The sequence below is a fragment of the Oratosquilla oratoria genome, chromosome 8 (genome assembly GCF_046742065.1).
Source record: "Oratosquilla oratoria isolate Oo_2021 chromosome 8, ASM4674206v1, whole genome shotgun sequence".
In the NCBI taxonomy this organism is placed as follows: Eukaryota; Metazoa; Arthropoda; class Malacostraca; order Stomatopoda; family Squillidae; genus Oratosquilla; species Oratosquilla oratoria.
In genome coordinates, this window is record NC_134784.1 from 10819439 (window position 1) to 10838049 (window position 18611).

Genomic DNA, 18611 nt, shown 5'->3' on the forward strand with positions numbered 1-18611 from the left:
CACACACACACACATATATATATATATATATATATATATATATATATATATATGAGAGAGAGAGAGAGAGAGAAAGGAGAGAGAGAATCTGTGAAAAAGAAGAGATAGGCCAATTAGGACAAAAAAGACAAATAGCATAATGAATAAATAGATAGGTTAATACACAAATAAAAATTATTAAACAGATTTAGATAAACAGATTTGATACGCGAGAGAAGTAGGACCGTTCCTTGTACAACAATCATATCCAGATCCAACTGAAAGAACAATTAAAGACAACATGAAATCCCGCGGTGCCCAGTGTGAAGAGCACAGAATACAGACAGGACGAGGAGGAGGACAAGGAGGAGAAAGAGGAGAAAGGAGGAGGAGGAGGAGGAGGAGCAACAACGCAAGAAGAGGTGAGGGATAATGAAAAGGATGAAAAAAGGAAGAGGATAAGTATGTGTGAAAGGAGAAAAATTATAAGGTGGAAGACCTGGTGGAGGGTAAGGGGGAGGGAGGATAAGGAAGAGAAAAAGGAAAAGGAAAGGGAAGAAGAGGGATAAGGGGAGGAGGATGAAGAGAGAAAGAAAAGGAGGAGTAAGAAGAAGAGTAAAAGGAAGTAAAGGAGGAAGAGGAGGAGGAAGGAAAGGAAGGGGGAGGAAGAAGAAGAGAAAAGGGAAGAGGAGGAGTAAAAGGAAGAAAGGGAGTATAAGGAGGAGGAAGAAAAGGAGGAAGAAGAGGAGGAGGAGGAAAGGAGGAGGCGTAGGGAATAATAAAATGAGGAAAAGGAAGATAAGGGTGATAATGAGGAGGAAGAAGAGGAGAAAGAGGAGGAGGAGGAGAGGGAGGAGGAGGAGAGGGAGGAGGAGGAGGAGGAGTTCTGAAACCCTTGCCCACCATCACCACCACTACCACCGCCATCCTTGAGACGACGAAGGGCGCCAACTCGTCCAGTGAAGGCTGACACAACGTGGCAGCCGACGACTCACAAGAATGAAACAGCCAAAATACAATGTATGAAGTAGTGCTTCTAAATAATGGCACAGGTGCCACGTGGCGCCAACAATCCCCGATGTTGGCGTTTGAAAGAGAACCATTCTACACCAATATATAAATGTAAAATTACAAGAAAACGGTGTGCAACAAGTCTTTATCCTTCTCCTCCTCCTCTTCCTCCCCCTCCTCCTCTCCTTCTGGTCAGAGTAGCAGTACGTCTCTCTAGAGGTCAGTCTTCCTCATCCTCCACTTGATGTTGACAGACAACGATGTTAAAGAACTTTGCACCAGCAAGGAAGAGGTGGTGGTAATGGTGATAATTGTGATGATTACTGTGTTAGGTTGGTGATGGTTATTATGATGAAGGTGATGGTGGTAATGATGATAATGATGGTAATGATGACAGCGCTGATGGCGTAGATGGTGATAAATGTAATAGTGGTGGTGATGATTATAATGATGACCGTGTTGATGGTGGTGATGACGATGTTGATGATGATTATGATGACGATGGTGATGACGATGGTGATGACGACGATGCCGATTATGTTGACTATGGCGATGATGATGGTGATCAATTGTGATGATGATGATGATGATGATGATGATGATGATGATGATGATGATGATAATGATGATGACGATGTAGTGATGATGATGATGATGATGATGATGATGATGATGATGATGATGGTGATGATAATGATGAACTTGATGATTATGACGATGATGACGGATATGATGATGATGATAACAGTGGTGGTGGTGATGGCGTCATAGTGAAGCAGGAGGATGAGGAGGAGCAGCGGCGTCATTCGGGGTAAGTGACCGTCACACTCACTAGCAGGGGGAAGAAGAGGAGGTCAGAGAAGAAGAGGAGGAGGAGGTTTGGAAGGAGGAGAAGTAAAAGGAGGAAGAGGAAAGGGAAGATGAAGAAGTTGAGGAAGAAGAAGAGAAGGAGGAAGATGAAGAAGAAGGAGGAAGAAGGAGGGAGGTGGAGGAGTAGGAGGAGAAGGAAAGGGAAGATGAAGAGGTTGAAGAAGAAGAAGAGGAAGAGGGAAGAATGAGGAGGAAGGAGGAGGAATAGGAGGAGGAGGAGGAGGAAAGGGAAAATGAAGAGGTTGAGGAAGAGGAAGAGGAGAAGGAGGAAGAAAAAGAAGGAGGAAGAATGAGGAGGGAGGTAAAGGTGTAGTAGGAGGAAAGGAAAGATGAAGAGGTTGAAGAAGAGGAAGAAGGGGGAAGAATGAGGAGGAAGGTGGAGGAATAGGAGGAGGAGGAGGAGGAGGAGGAAAATGAAAATGAAGAGATAGAGGAACAGGAAAAGGAGAAGGGGGAAGATGACGAAGAGGAAGAAGGAGGAAGAATGAGAAGGGAGGTGGGGTTGAAGGAAGGAGTTGCAGGAGGGAGGTGGAGGAAGAGGTGGAGGAGGAGTAGGATAAGAAGGAGAAGGAAGAAGTAATGAGGAGGAAGAAGGAAGGAGGAGAAAGGAAGGAGAGGGAAGAGGAAGAGGAGGAAGAAGGAAGGAAAAGAAAGTAAGAGGAGGAGGAGGAGGAAGGAATGAGGAGGAAGAAGGGAGGAGGAAGGAAGGAGAAGGAAGAGGTAGAGGAACAAAGTAGGAAAAGGAAGGAGGAGGAGGAGGAGGAGGAGGAGGAGGAGGAGGAAGGAGAAGGAAGGTGGAGAAGGAATAAGGAAGGAGGAGGAAGGAAGAAGGAGGAGGGAGAACGAAGGAGGAAAAAGGAAGTGGGGAGGAAGGTGAAAGAGGAGGAGGAGGAGGAATGAGGAGGAGGGAGGAGGAAGGAGGAGGGTGGTGGTGGTGGTGGTGGAGGAGGAGGAGGAGGAAGAGGAAGGAGAAGGATAAGTATGAGGAGCATATCGAGCTGCGCAGTAGACAAATAGGTGCGCGGGTTCTTCCCCCTCTTCCTGCCCTCCCTTCCCCTCCACCCTAGTGGTTAACCCGTTCAGCCCAATTCTATTCATTTGAGGGCCACAAGAATATGAGAATGGAGGGGACTGCAAGAGACCATAAGGCCTACTCTAGGCAGTTCCATGTCCCTTACCAGCTGTCATCCCTATTCATAAAGTTATTTCGTCTTCTCTTAAAACAACCCATCGTTCCAGCGCTCACTATATGGTTACCAAGTCTATTTCATTACTTAACCACTCTTGGTAAACCAGTTCTTACCTATTTCCTTCTTAAACCTAAACCTGTCCAATTTAATTCCATTATTACGAGTCTTGCCCTACTGTCTTAATATGATGACCTTTCCTGCATCACTCTTGTTAAAGACTTTGATCCAATCAGGCTCCTAACTAAAGAGGCCTCTGAAAGAACGAGACCCCCACCGATGAATAAAAACAGCACAGTCTCCCTACTCATCCACCAGCCTCTCCTCATTAATGGCGAGCTTCACACGCACGTCGTCGCCAGTCCCCGCCATATCTTCGAGCAAGCTCCCATGCAGCCACCCTTCCCATTCCAAACAGCTCTTGGCATAATCAGTAGACTTGCCCCAGCCAGGATTTCTGTGGGCGTCCATTTCGTCTCCTCCACAGAGGGTTGTCTCTTGTGGAGACAACCCTGTGCGTGGGAAACGTGCCACATGCCCATATAAATGGAGATGATATTCACGAATTATGCTGGTAACAGGCCTAGACTGAGTCTCACATTACAGTCTCTGGTTTGATAGAATGTCATTCAAGCGATAACCTATCGTTCTAAGAAGACCACAGACGTCAAAACAACTTTTCAAGTCAGTCTTCAATGCCCATGCCTCACACCTGTACAGTAAAACAGGGACCACATGCTTTTCGGATTCAGATCTTAGTCCTCCTGCATAGATATCGACAACGCCATATACTCTGGCTGAGCGAGTCCATAACACAAAGGACCACACCAATCCTTCAAAGGACATCCTGACATGATCCATCACTGTTATCCACTACATTACCAAGGTATGTGAAGCTTCGCCTGACATCAATGTCCTCGCCCCCATGCATAAAAAGACAAAACTGTCACCTGGTAAGATACACCAAAACGTCTGGAGCTTGGCCTTGGTCCAGGAGACCTGGAATCTCAGCGGTCTTTGTAGCCTGGGTGATTACTCAAGGGCTTCAAACGGGACCTCCAACAACTCAGCAAGAAGTAGGCAGCATCAGTAAAAACTAGGTCAATGATCTTAATGTTGCCACTGGATGCTCTGGAAAGACATTGGTCGATACCTCTGTCCGATTCCCAGCTCATGCAGGCGTTGAAATGTGTTGGGGTGAGGACGTACACTTACCTCACTCCCGAATTAACAGGAAAAAAATGCACACACATTAACATTCCACGGCACTCTGTGTCCCAGATTATAGATCATGAGGCCAATAATCCCTGCAGGAATTTCACAGATACTCAGACGACCCAAGAACACCCCACGATGCGCTGCACCAAATGCCTTCTTTAAGTCAACATTAGTTTTAAACAACTGCTATTGAAACCCACCCATTAAGAGGACACTATTTTCCGTTTCATAGTTCTATATTGGTCCAGGACCCCAGTCAATCTGGCAGTACAATTCACATCCATAATCTCTAGTATCTCACGCGACGCCACACCATTCCTCGACCTTAAACACTCTCCACTGTACTTCTCACCAACTTTCACAATTTCATGTTCGAAGATGTTCTTCAACTCTTCAGGGTCCTCTGAGGTGTCAAACATTTCGAACACACGCGCCAAACCTGAGCTTCTCAAAATGAAATACTAATGGATCACAGCTCGAAATTCTCCCAGACTTTAGGTGCTGCCTGAGTGGTGTGACCACTGTGGTGTAGTTGCTTAAAGTGCTCTGGCACAGGATATTAGCAGGGCACCATAGTGTTGTGGCGTGCCCCGACCAGCAGTGACGCTTCCAGTACAAAGATCCTTTCATACAACCGACAAGGCCTTATTCATATGTGTACTAGGCGTGGCATCGTCTCACTCTGCGTAGCAAGCGACGTTTGGCCTCACGTCAGTCCATACCCATCTGTCATACTGTGAGCACATAGCGCTCCATGTACGCATAACCCACTGATCAATAAACGCATCAATTGTTATACATCCCTTGTTTCAATAACTTGTTGCAACTATAACATGGCGCAGTGAGTAGGATACAATTGCTTACAACTTGCAACAGTGAAACATGGAACGATACGCGAATCGGTAGCGCGTTCGTGAACGGCGTGCAAGTGAACGAAGCACTGACGGAACTAGACGAATAGGCAACAGTGTACATGCTGGACCGTAAGGGCAGTGCCAGCAGCAGTATGCATGCTGGACCGTGAAATGTCGTGCGATAGTGTGACGCACTTTCGTGGGCACGTAGTGGTGCGAACAAAGGGGCCTTTCATCCCACCGCTTCGCCCTACCCGCAGCGAACGTAACCCCGTACGGAGCCCAGCTGACTCACGCGGGCCACGCCCACTCAGCCTAGGAACTGGTACGACGCCTCTGCTCCCTCGTTGCAATTATGTCACTGCAAGACGTAGTGACCAACTATCCCCCACACCGAGGCATCGAGGGTGAGTCTCGGATGTCAAGGAGGACCCGCACACATGCGCCGTGTCGGCATGCGCACGGACCCCCGCCTCAGTGGACCCCCGTCCCCGAACCTTCTCCCGAGAAGGCTGGCACCTGCCGGCCCCGGTACCTGACGGCCCTAATCGCCCCTCCGCCACCTGTCAGAATCCGCGTCCGTATGCTGCCTGACAAAGATGGGGACATCACGGTGATAGGCACTCGGCAGCTGGGGATGTCGGGGATATAAAAGACGTACTTACAGCCTCCGCTCTCGGGCCAACGTACGTGGCCAAAACATCTCACATGCCCCCCGCAACGGGACGCTTACGGCCGATCGTCCTCCGCCACCTGTCGGCATACGCATCCGTATGCTGCCTGACACAGGTGCGGGCATCACGGGGATAAGCACTAAGCACCTAGGCACGCTGGGGATATCCAGAGCCAGTACAGCCGCCGCACTTGGCGCCGACGTATGTGCCCGATATATTTCGCATGCCCTTCGCAACGGGACGCTTCCGGGCTACCTTGACGCCCAGATTCACGGGGAGGTCCAAACACCCCTCCTCTCCTTCGGCTTGGACATAGTTCCACCCGACTTTCCGGAGCCTATCTTGGCGGTAGCATAAGCGAACAGGTGCGCCGAGCTAACATTGCCCATTGACAGATCACCGGCCGCCGTTCGCGACTACTTCCCACGGGAATTTAGCGACGTGCTGGTCTCCAAGGATGACTCCCACACCGTCACCCTAGGAAAGATGGTGGGTCTCCCCCTCATGAAAACCCACCTGCAAGCCGAGGTGACGCCTCTCGCCGCTCACACACCCAGGCCGATACCGTTCGCATTTTGGGTTCAAGTGAAAGAAGAACTTGACTCGCTGGTGCCGCAAGGTATCATCATGCCTGTTGTAAGGCGAGCTCTCTCGTTGCCGCCCATGCTGGCGCCCTTTGACCCCGCCCTGCCACTGGTACTCCGGATGGATGCGTCGCGTCTCTACGGAATCAGGTACGCCCTCCTCCAAGACCACGGTCAGGGGCACTTACGTCTCGTCCAGTGTGGCTCGCTGTTTCTGACGGACGCCGAAACCCGATACACCACTATCACTGGAGTTGATGCTGTCACCTAGGCTGCATCCAAATGCAAACCATATCAGTTTGGATTGCCCCACTTCTCGTTGATAACGAACCATCGTCCGCTCATCCCCGTCTTCACGTCAAGAGCGTCGTCACCGGCAACGCCGGCGCTTCGCAGGGACGACCCATCGTCCGCTCATCCCCGTCTTCACGTCAAGAGCGTCATCACCGGCAACGCCGGCGCTTCGCAGGGACGACCCATCGCCCGCCACCGACACCAATAGGACGCTTCAAAGACTCCGGGCCGCGGCACGGATAAACCCCTCCTGCGACCACCTGCTTATCTGCGTGTCCTCCGGGTTCCCGTTCGACCGCTCCAACCTACCCAACTCCGTCCCTCCATATTTGAAGCTCCGGGCCGCCTTCTATGCGACCAACTCATCGTCGTTCCCGCCGTCCTACGAAAGCGCCCACCGGCCCTCGAAGACACCGCCCCGTCACGTCTCATCTCTCGGTGGAGGAACTGCCATCCTCGTGCGCGTACACCCCCAACTAGCAGGGCACCATAGTGCAGTGGCGTGCCCTGATCAATAGTGACGCTTCCAGTACAAAGACCCTTTCATACGGCCGACAAGGCCTTATTCATACGTGTAATAGACGTGGCATCGTCTCGCTCTGAGTAGTGAGCGACGCTTGCCCTCACGTCAGTCCATACCCGTCTGCCATAATGTGAGTACATAGCGCTCCATGTACGCATAACCCACTAATTGATAAATGCGTCAATCGCCCCCCCCCCGTGTTCCAATATTTTGTTGCAAATAAAACAACCACAAGTCTATGTCCGGTACCATAGAACTCAGCAAACCGGTCATCCCTGCAACTCTGTGGGATCCTAGGGCGGGTAGTAAAAAGGATATGATCAATCTCCTTTGCTTTACCTCCAGGACAGTACTACAAGTCCATCGGTGTAGTCCTCGGCTCTGGTATCGAGAACCAGAAATCCTCGATCCACAATATGTACTGTATATATATATATATATATATATATATATATATATATATATATATATATATGTATGCATATATATATGTATTGCAGAAACCACAGGGAAATTAAAGTCGGAATACTTAACGTTTTCGTCTATTACAACATCCTCAAAGTACGAGGATGTCGTAATAGACAAAAACGTTCAGTATTCTGACTTTAATTTCCCTGTGGTTTCTGCAATATATTTTCGTCACATGTTATTGTGATTATTTTTGCAATATATATGTGTGTGTGTATATATATATATATATATATATATATATATATATATGTTGTTGTGAAGGTTGGACAGATGAGTGAAAAGGTGGTAGAGAAATACGCTCTAACCCGTATTTCTCTACCACCTTTTCACTCATATATATATATATATATATATATATATATATATATATATATATATAATTTGAATATACTCCTGCATGCAGAAGCAAAAGTGATATACAGAAAGGACGATTCATGCGTTTATTAATCAGTGGGTTATGGATACATGAGGACGCTAGGTGGGCACAGGAAGACAGACGGGTATCAATTGGCGTGGGGGCAGCTGTCTTTTGCTACACAGGACGAAGACGATGCCACGCCTAGTATATGTATAAGGCCTTCTAGGCCCTATGAAAGAGGTCCTTTTACGGGCAGCGTCACTGCTGGTCAGGGCACGCCACTGCACTATGGTGTCCTGCCCTATGCTAGTACCTCCACCACCACCGCACTCGCAGGACCATCGCGAGATGTATGCCTATTCGCGAGCTGGGGCGAGTGGGCCGCGCACGAGGACCGCAGGTCCTCCACCGAGAGATGGGATGTGACGGGGGCAGCGTCTTCGGGGGCCGGTGGGCGCTTCCGAAGGGCGGCGGGGACGACGATGCACTGGTCGTACAGCGCCAATTCCCCGTCGGCGGGCAGGGTGTCCCGGAGCTTCAGATACGGGGGGACGAAGTTGGGCTGGGCGAAGCGGTCGGACGGGAACCCGGAGGACTCGCAGGTAAGCAGGTGGATTGCCCCACTTCTCGTTGATAACGGATTATCGTCCGCTCATCCCCGTCTTCACGTCAGGAGCGGCCAAACGGATATGGTTTGCATTTGGATGCAGCCCAGGTGACAGCATCACCAGTGATAGTGGTGTATCGGGTTTCGGCGTCCGTCAAAAACAGCGAGCCACACTGGACAAGAAGTGCCCCTGACCGTGGTCTTGGAGGAGGGCGTACCTGATTCCGTAGAGACGCGACGCATCCATCTGCAGTACCAGTGGCAGGGCGGGGTCAAAGGGCGCCAGTGCGGGCGGTGTGACAGGGCTCGCCTCAACCATTGAATCGAGTTCTTCTTTCACTTGATCCTGAAATGAGAACGGTATCGCCCTGGGTGTGTGGGTGGCGAGGGGCATCGCGTCGGCTTTCAGGTAAATTCTTATGGGGGGGACCCACCATCTTTCCTAAGGGGCGTTGCGGGGGTCATCCTTTGAGACCATCACGTCACTAAATTACCGTAGGAAGTAGTCGCGAACGGCGGCTGATGAGCTATCAACGGGTAGCGTTAGCTCGACGCACCTGTTCGCTTATGTTACCGCCAAGATAGGCTACGGAAAGTCGGGTGGAACTATGGCTAACCCGAAGGAGAGGAGGGGTGTTTGGACCTCCTCGTGAACCCGTATGGCGGCGTTCCAGTCCCTGTCTCCGGGCGTCAAGGTAGCCCGGAAGCATTCCGTTGCGGGAGGCACGTGAGATACGTCGGCCACGTATGTCGGCGCCAGGAGCGGCGGCTGTAATCTGGCTCTGGGTATCCCTAACATGACTAGGTTCTGGGCGCCTATGGTGTCGAAAACAGGGCGGAAGGTGCCAGGCTTCACGGGGGAAGGTGCGGGGGCGGGGGACTACTGAGGCGGGGGTGCGTGCGCCTGGCTTGGAATATTTTGGCATGCCGACACGGCGCATGCGTGCGGGTCCTCTTTGACATCCGAGACTGTCACCCTCAATGCCTCGTGTGAGCGGCAGTTGGTCACTACCTCCTGCAGTGACGTATTGCACCGAGGGAGCCGAGGCGTCGTACGAGTTCCTCGACTGGGTGGGCGTGACCTGCGTGGGTCGACTGGGCTCTGTGCACGGGTTGCGCTCGCGGGGGGTAGAGTTCGGCCGAGAGGCTCAGTAGCCAGGGGAGTGAGATGAAAGGCCCCTTTGTTTGCACCCCTACGTGTCCACGAAAGCGCGTCACACTATCACACGGCATTTCACGGTCCAGCATGCACATTGTTGCACGGCACTGCATTCACGGTCCAGCATGTACACTGTTGCCTATTTGTCTAGTCCCGTCAGTGCTTCGTACACGTACGCGCCACCGATTCGTGTATCGTTCCATGTTTCACGTTTCCAATTTGAAAGTAATTGCAGGAAACTGCAAGCAATCCTACTCACTGCGTCATGTCTGCATGCAATCCTGCGTTTAGAGGCAAAAGTGAAACGCGGGTGGACGGCTTAAGCGTTTATTAATCAGTGGGTTATGTGTACATGGGAGCGCTAGGAGCGCACAAGAAGACAGACGGGTATCGACTGGCGTGGAGGCAGCTGTCTTTCACTACACAGGACGAAGACGTTACCAAGCCTAGTATAAGTATGAAAGGGGGCCTTGTCGGCCGTATGAAAGGGGTCCTTGTACGCGAAGCGCCACTGCTGGTTTGGGCACGTCACTGCACTATAGTGACCCTGCCCTATGCTAATATCCTATGCTAAAGCACATACCATATATATATATATATATATATATATATATATATATATATATATCTACATATATATATGTGTGTGTGTGTGTGTGTGTGTGTGTGTGTGTGTGTGTATGTGTGTCACTGGAACGAAATGTAGCACATTTGTGAAAAGGGCTATAGCTATTAGCAGAAATATAGTTTTGAGCTTTTTTCTTATTTTCCTTTTTAATTCCGACTGTGTTCGTGCATATATATATATATATATATATATATATATATATATATATATATATATATATATTGTTGTGAAGGTTGGACAGATGAGTGAAAAGGTGGTAGAGAAATACGGGTTAGAGCGAGAACACTGTATTACTGACGTTTCGACTACAAGTCTTCTTCAGAGTGACAGACAGCGTGTGTGTACATCATATATACTCTCTTTATGGCTCATCCGGCTGGACGTTTCAGCAAGTCGCATGCCGATTGGCCCGATACTCCCTCCTCCACAACCAATCTGGCGGCTGCAAATGACAAGGGTTCGTTAACTTGTCATTTGCAGCCGCCAGATTGGTTGTGGAGGAGGGAGTATCGGGCCAATCGGCATGCGACTTGCTGAAACGTCCAGCCGGATGAGCCATAAAGAGAGTATATATGATGTACACACACGCTGTCTGTCACTCTGAAGAAGACTTGTAGTCGAAACGTCAGTAATACAGTGTTCTCGCTCTAACCCGTATTTCTCTACCACCTTTTCACTCATATATATATATATATATATATATATATATATATATATATATATATATATATATATATATAAGTTCTGCAACTTTACTCACCTCTCATCTCTTTGCTCAAGAGGGCCAGAAACAGCTTGGCGTATTAATGAAAAACTTTCACGCCGAAGTAGAATGTGTGTACATTCTCCACTGTCTCACCACGGTCTTGGCCCACGTGCTGGACTCGTGTTGCCTTAGCAAGAACTCTTTAAGGTCCTGAATCCAGAGAGGAAAGCCAGAGATAATCCTATTTGGATGACCCTAAAGGTGGCGGCATACTAAGCATTTCTCGCTAGCATGCTACTTGCTTTTGCTCCTTCGTTTGGGTAGAAACAACTTCGGTGACGATTTTTTTTTTTTTTTTTCAATTGTCAAATTACTCTTGCGTCATACAGTGAGAAGCTGAATGACGAACTAAGAGAAGTTAAACTTAAAATACGAATGTTAGATACATTGTCTAGAATATTGTAACCCAAGTCGTTTCTACTCAAACGAAGTAGCAAAAGCATGTAGTATGCTTGCCGAATGTGCCGCCACCGTTACACTAGTATTTATCCTGGATGCCACCTGGCGATCTTATTTAAACCAAAGAATCCCACCCCACCCTGCCCCGCCCAACGAAGGAGGAAGCAAAGTATCTCCTGCAAATCACGTACACCAAGTTGTTGTTGTTGTTGTTGTTGTTTTGGGGGGAAGAAGGGGGAGATGCTGCGGCAGGTGCAGATGTCTTTCTCCAGCTTGGGGGAGACAAGTTGGGGGAGGGGAGAATAGTTGGTCACATTTTCCGCCAATCTCCCATTCCCCTCTCCCGTCCCTTCAGCATCATTTACATCCTATCCACCCCATACTCCCAAGCCCTTACTCTCACATACTCCCCCCGGGCAGCCCCTCCCTATAAACACCCTCCCCAGTCCTAACGACCACCCTTCCTCCTTCCGTCCCCTAACATATACCAGCCCTATACCCAGAACCCCTCCCACCCTTTCTCTAACAAATGAAACCCTTACCACCTTTGCCATGGCTCTTCCTCCCTACTGTCCCTTCCTCCTCCTCCTCTTCCTCTCGCCTCTCCAACACGTCCACCATGCCCATGGCCAAACATTCTCCCTCAATATTCGTACCTTGTGTGTAATTAACTACGGTTTTGGATTACATGCTGGACCTGTGAGCGGCAGATGTTAGCTCAAGAGATCATACAGTCCCACCTAGAGGAAATGCGCGTTTTATGCAGTTCTGTAACACAGGACCAGAGTTACTTGGTTTTATTTTATGATTGAAAGCTAAACTCCACAAATTAGATAAATAAGTGAACAAGTAAATTGATTAATGAACAATGCTGCTTTCCTTTAATTTCTGCGGTCCGTCTGTTTTACTACCCGCCTTAAGTTTATCACCCATGGATAGAAGCACTGTGACAAAAACACACACACATAGATATATATATATATATATATATATATATATATATATATATATAATAATAGTTCTATACCTTTACACACACCCCATCCCCTTGCTCAAAAAGGTCAGTAATGACTTGTATTAATGAAAGTGTGGCACGTTTCCTTGATGCTGATCCTACTCACAGGGTTGTCTCCACAAGAGACAACCCTTGATGGAGGAGACGAAGACAGGGACACCCACAGAAATCATAAGTGGGTCAGGTTGACCGAACTTGTCTAGGATGGTTTGGTGTGGGAAGGAACGGTGTCTGCATGGGAGCTTACTCGTAGAGACCGTGGGGACTGGCATTGACGTGTGAGTGAAGCAACGTGATTCCTGGCGTATGATGTCCCCAACTGATGAATTTTACGCCGGAAGCATCATATGTGTATGATCCACCAAGGTCTTGGACTAAGTGTTGGACTTCGTGATCAACAGCCATTACCCTTCCGGGTGAGAGTTCAGCGGTCCTAATGTATGGCCCGATTTTTGGGGAGTGTTGTGACCTCTCTCTCACACACACACACACACACACACACACACACACACACACACACACACACACACACACACACAGTTTAGTTTTGCTTTGGCCACGTTAGGTTAAATTAAGTTAGGTATTGTCGAGGGTGGAGGAGGAAGGGAAAAGGACCTGCAGGATAAACTCTATCGTGCGCTTGCTTAGTCGACCCGATGTGTACAGATGCTCCTCGACTTATGAACTTTCAGACATACGAACGAAGCCTCAAGCTTACTTTACTAGTTTCAAGGGTAAGACATCCAACATTAAAGTATTTAGTATTACAAATTATTTTTGCTTTATGTATCATTAGTAATGTGTTTCAGGATATGTAAACATGTATTGACTTTATATCATACTTATGTACGTAGATTTGAGTACCTTTAAAATGATGTTGAATAACGACTTACGAACATTTCGAGATACGAACGACAGTTCGAAACATAACTCGTTCGTAAATTGAGGATCGATTGCATGTTGTGATTGCCTACACATACGACAAATACACGATAAAGATATCTAATATCTTTTTTATCTGCTTACTCTGAATGACGCCTGATGAATTTAGTCGGAGGCTGGGGGGCGTGATACCGATCGATCTACAGTTAATAATTACTTTTAGCATTTTTGCAAGTGATATCACCATTTTTAAAAAGAGTGATGGTTATGACCGTTATGACGCGATCCTGTTTGAAACTCAAAATGGTATGTGAACATCGCCATTTTGAACAGGCACAGTCGAATTAAAATGTTCAATAAGAGTTTTGTAGTTTAAATGAGGCGTCCAGAAATTGAAGGGCATCCCCGCCACTTTAACTCCTCTATATATATTGTCACATAGAGCCCCATATATGTAAGGTTGAAATAGATTTATTACTTTGGGTAAGGCGTCGCTTGCGATCACGTGAGTGTCCGATTACAAAGAACGCGTAGGGGGAGAGGTTACGATACGATAAGTGTTTGTTCTTCGTTGTACGTAACACTTCCCGCCAGCCTAGAGCGGCGCAGAACGTTTCGGCTGATTTGGCCAATCAGGTTCAATCTCCATTGACGTTAATCTTATGGGCCGATCAGAGGATTTTTGTAGAAGGAACTAGGCGCCCTTAGGGCGTGTCAGAGAATCAGTTTAGGATACTAAGTGCCATGTAGAGGTTGTGTCGCCCCGAGAGGATTGTCGGCTGATGCAAGTCCTCTGTACTCCCCCCTGTTTTTATTCGTAAGACAATTAACTCAGCTAGAATGTCATTTAGGTGTTATTTGACGTCTATGGCAGTGACCCAGGAAGCCTAGACAGTATTTTCGTTTGTAATTTCTCTTTCACCCCCGTTAAAAGTTTTACGAGCGGAAATCTTCTGTTTTTCAACTTATTACTCAATTGTTTGTCCTTCATTGTAATCACTTATGTAATCCTATAAACTTTAATGAATAGTATTAAATGTTATTTGTGCGTTTCGTTTTTCTTGATTTTCATGATAGCGCAAAATCAAGTGGCGTACCACGTTTCAATTTCTGCATGCGCCTAAATGGCTTAGAATTAAAGTGCATTGTGGTTGATAAAAATGTATCTCTAATCACTGGGACCCATTCAGTGTTTTACAAATACTTTCCCGCGTTCGTATACTTACCAATGTAATATCATAGTGGAGATGGGTTGAACGCAGACTTTCGTGTATGTGTATGTAACTCGAGCATACAAATGTATATGAAAAGTTGCGCTCAACTTATATCTGTCTTGATGGTGTATTGGTCTAGTCACCACGGCACTGGTAACGTTCTCGCCGCATGAGTTCGAGCCCTCGGGCGCACCACGTTTCAATTTCTGCATGCGCCTAGATGGCTTAGAATTAAAGTGCATTGTGGTTGATAAAAATGTATCTCTAATCACTGGGACCCATTCATTGTACATATATACTGTATATATATATATATATATATATATATATATATATATATATATATATATAGATATATATATATATATTGCAGGGTTGGTACCCGCCCGGATCTCAACCGGATCACCTGAAGTATTGTCACCCCAGATTTCGGCAGGGTGATAATTCTTCAGGTGGGCTATTCTGGGGTTGACAATTCTTCATGAGGGATATACAGTAGGGTGACGATTCCTAAATAAAACTAACCTAACTTAATCTAACCTAACCTCACCTAACGTAACCTAACCACCCCTAACCTAACGGGGTGACGAACCTTCGGGTGTTTTTGGGTGGGCTATCCTGGAGTGATGATTCTTCACGTGGACGTTCCGGGGTGACAATTCTTCAAATGATCCCCTCAATCTTGCAGATAGAGCGGGACAGTCCATGATACATAAACACAGGAAACTCTGTGTCCACCCACGGTCACCACAGATCCGAGGTGAGTAGTAGCTAGGGACTATTACTCAGAGTGGATGCTCTTCCTACTCTCTGCGCCGCGGCCAGGATTTGAACACACGCTCGATATTTCTCACGCGGTTACCAGACACACACGCTACCAGTGAGCCATGGCGGGCTCCCTCGCTGTAAAGCAATGTCAGGCAACAGTGGGTGACCCGCTTCTTGATGACGTCACCTGCGCCCAGTGACTCACCCAAGCTCTGGTCCATTCCTTTCTCCGCATCCACCAACACCACAGGCAACCAACCTCATTGTTCTACTCTTCCTCTTCCTCACTTCCTCTTTATTTGCGTTGAAATTTTCTACCTCTCACCAATCTTCATACGCTATTCCTCCTCCTCCTCTTCCTTGCCAACACTGAACCTTTAGCCTTCTCCTCCTCCTCCTCCTCCTCCTCCTTCTCCTCCTCCTTCTCTTCTTCATCTTCTGTGCCGCTCTCTTCTCCAAACTTTTCCTTCACCGCACTACAATCTGCCCCTCCTCTTCATTTCTCCTCCTCCTCCTCCCGATGCTCAACATCGAGGTGGTGCTCCACTTCGCGCCAAAACTTCAGGCAAGGAAGAGGTCCTTCCGAGGAAATTCTTCGAAGGTGAAGGAGGAGGAGAAGGAGGAGATGCAGGATTGAAGAGGTGTTGGGTAAAGAAACAAAAGAACAGCGAGGGTGATGACGTAGATGGGTATATAAACACACATACACACACACACACACACACATATATGTATATATATATATATATACATATATATATATACATATATATATATATATATATATATGTGTGTGTGTGTGTGTGTGTTCTCATATTTCATAAAAACAAACACAAGAGACAATGAGTTACCCAAAGACTTATCAGTGTGTTCTTCTAACCTCGTTGCTACCAGTCCATCTTATCTTCGTCGTGTCCTCTCGGTGGTTAACTGGGTTACACTCTATCTCACTTAATTCCTTTCCTCTGACTCCTGCCTGCCGGCAGACTATTTCATACGTGTTCGATAAATCGGATCATTTTTGTTTTCGCGACACCCAGGCATGCCCAAAGTGTACGAGGTTAGGTTAAGCTAAGTTAAGTTAACGCTAGGTTAGGTTAAGCTAAGTTAGGTTAAGGCTAGGTTAGGTTTAGGTTAGGTTAAGCTTAGGTTAGGTTAGGTTAGGTTAGATTAAGCTCAGTTAGGTTAGGCTAGGAAGAGGAGTAGATCGGGTAAATGAAGGACAAGAGAAAAATGAAGAGAAATAAGTTAAAAAAAGGAAGAAGAGGAGGAAGAATCGTAGTAGAAAATAAATGAGGATGATGTGGGGAGAGGGAGGAGGGAGAGGAGGAGTAGGAGGAGGTAAAGGAAGAGCAATAGCACGAAGTAATAGGAAAAGAAGGTAAAGAAAAGGAGCAGAAGGAAGAGAAGAAGGAGGAGGAGGAGGAGAAAGGAGAGGAGGCGAACGAAGAGAAAGAGCAGGAGGAACAGAAGTTAGAGGAAGAAAGTAAGCAGATGGAAGGGGAGGAGCAGCTGGAGGAGGAGGAGCAGGAGGAGGAGGAGCTGGAGGAGGAGGAGCAGGAGGAGGAGGAAAAGGAAGAGGAACAAAAGGAGCAAGAGGAACAGAGGAGAAAGAGAAGGAGGAGAAGGAGGAGGAAGAGAAGGAGCAGGAAGAATAGGAGTAAGAGGAAGAAGAGGCAAAACAGGAAGAGAAGAAGGAGGAAAAGGAGGAGGAAGAGGAGGAGAAGAGTAGGAGGAGTAAGTGAAGGAGTAGGAGGAAGAGCGGGTGGAGGAAGAGAAGGAGAAGGAGGAAGAGGAGAAAGAGGAGGAGGTGGATGTTAAGGAGGAGGAAGAGGAGGAAGAGGGGGATGAGAAACTATTGTCCTAGACTCTGGTGCAACAAGGATTCTGGTCACTGCCCCCTCCCTCCCACCATGGTCCTGTAAACAACACAGGATTAAGATATGCCCAGTGATGGCCGTCCAATCAAATATATACATTTTGGGGAGGAGCAGGAGGAAGAGGAGGAAGGGGAGGGGGAGGAGGAGGAGGAGGAGAGGAGGAGTGGGAGGAAGGGGAGGGGAGGAGGAAGGGGAGGTGAGGAGGATTTGAGAAGAAGTAGGAGAAGAAAGAGGAGGAAGAGAAGAGGAGGAGGCAGGGTTTGCAAGTCACTGATTGTAATAATCAAATTAGACAAACCTAATCATATTAATTACATGCAAATAAAGAGATTCCTCAGTGTAACTTCTGCTAATGAAAAAATACACTCAGTTCTCTCTCTCTCTTCTCCCTTTTGATTTCACCCCCTGCCCGTTGTCTTGTAGAGAGATAGAGAGAGGAGATAAAGAGAAATAAAGAAAGGGCTAGAGACAGATAGATAAGATGAAATAAAGAGAGATAGATGGAGAGAAATAGAGAGGAAGAGATAGAGAAAAAGAGAGAAAAAATAGACAGAGATAGATAGGGAAGGAGAGAGAGATAGAAAGAAATAGACAGGCAGGGAAAAATAGAGATAGATAGGGAAAGAGAGAGAGATAGAGAGAAATAGACAGATAGGGAAAGATATAGATAGATAGGGAAGGAGAGAGAGAGAGAGAGAGAGAGAGAGAGAGAGAGAGAGAGAGAGAGAGAGAGAGAGAGAGAGAGAGAGAGAGAGAGAGAGAGAGAGAGAGAGAGATAGAGATAGAGAGAGAGAGAGAGCAAGAAGAGTAGGTCCAACAATTCTAAACCGGATTTGTGCGTGCGTGCGTGCGCGTGCGTGCGTGTGTGCGCGTTCGCTCGCGTGTGTGCCCTTCCTTGCATACCTAAACAACACTCGGTTAGGACATTTCCCTCTCCATAAAGCCCAATCAACTCCTCCCTATCTTCAATTATCCCCATTTCCTCTTCCACCATCCCCAACTCTTCCTCGATGTCCTTCATTCCCTCAACTCCCTCATTTCCCGTTCGACTGGACTCCCTGACTTCCCAAACTACTCCCTAACACTATGTTCACTTGTTACGGAACTCCTAACACGAATTTGTCATCGTCAAGGATTTTTGTCTACCTTGCCGTCGAATAATTTTATTAAAGTTGGAGTCACGTTGCTTAACATAGGTTTTCTCCATCAGGAAGGTCTCCCCCTCCCCCTTTTTCCCACCCTCCCTCTCCCACCCTCACACCGTTACAGG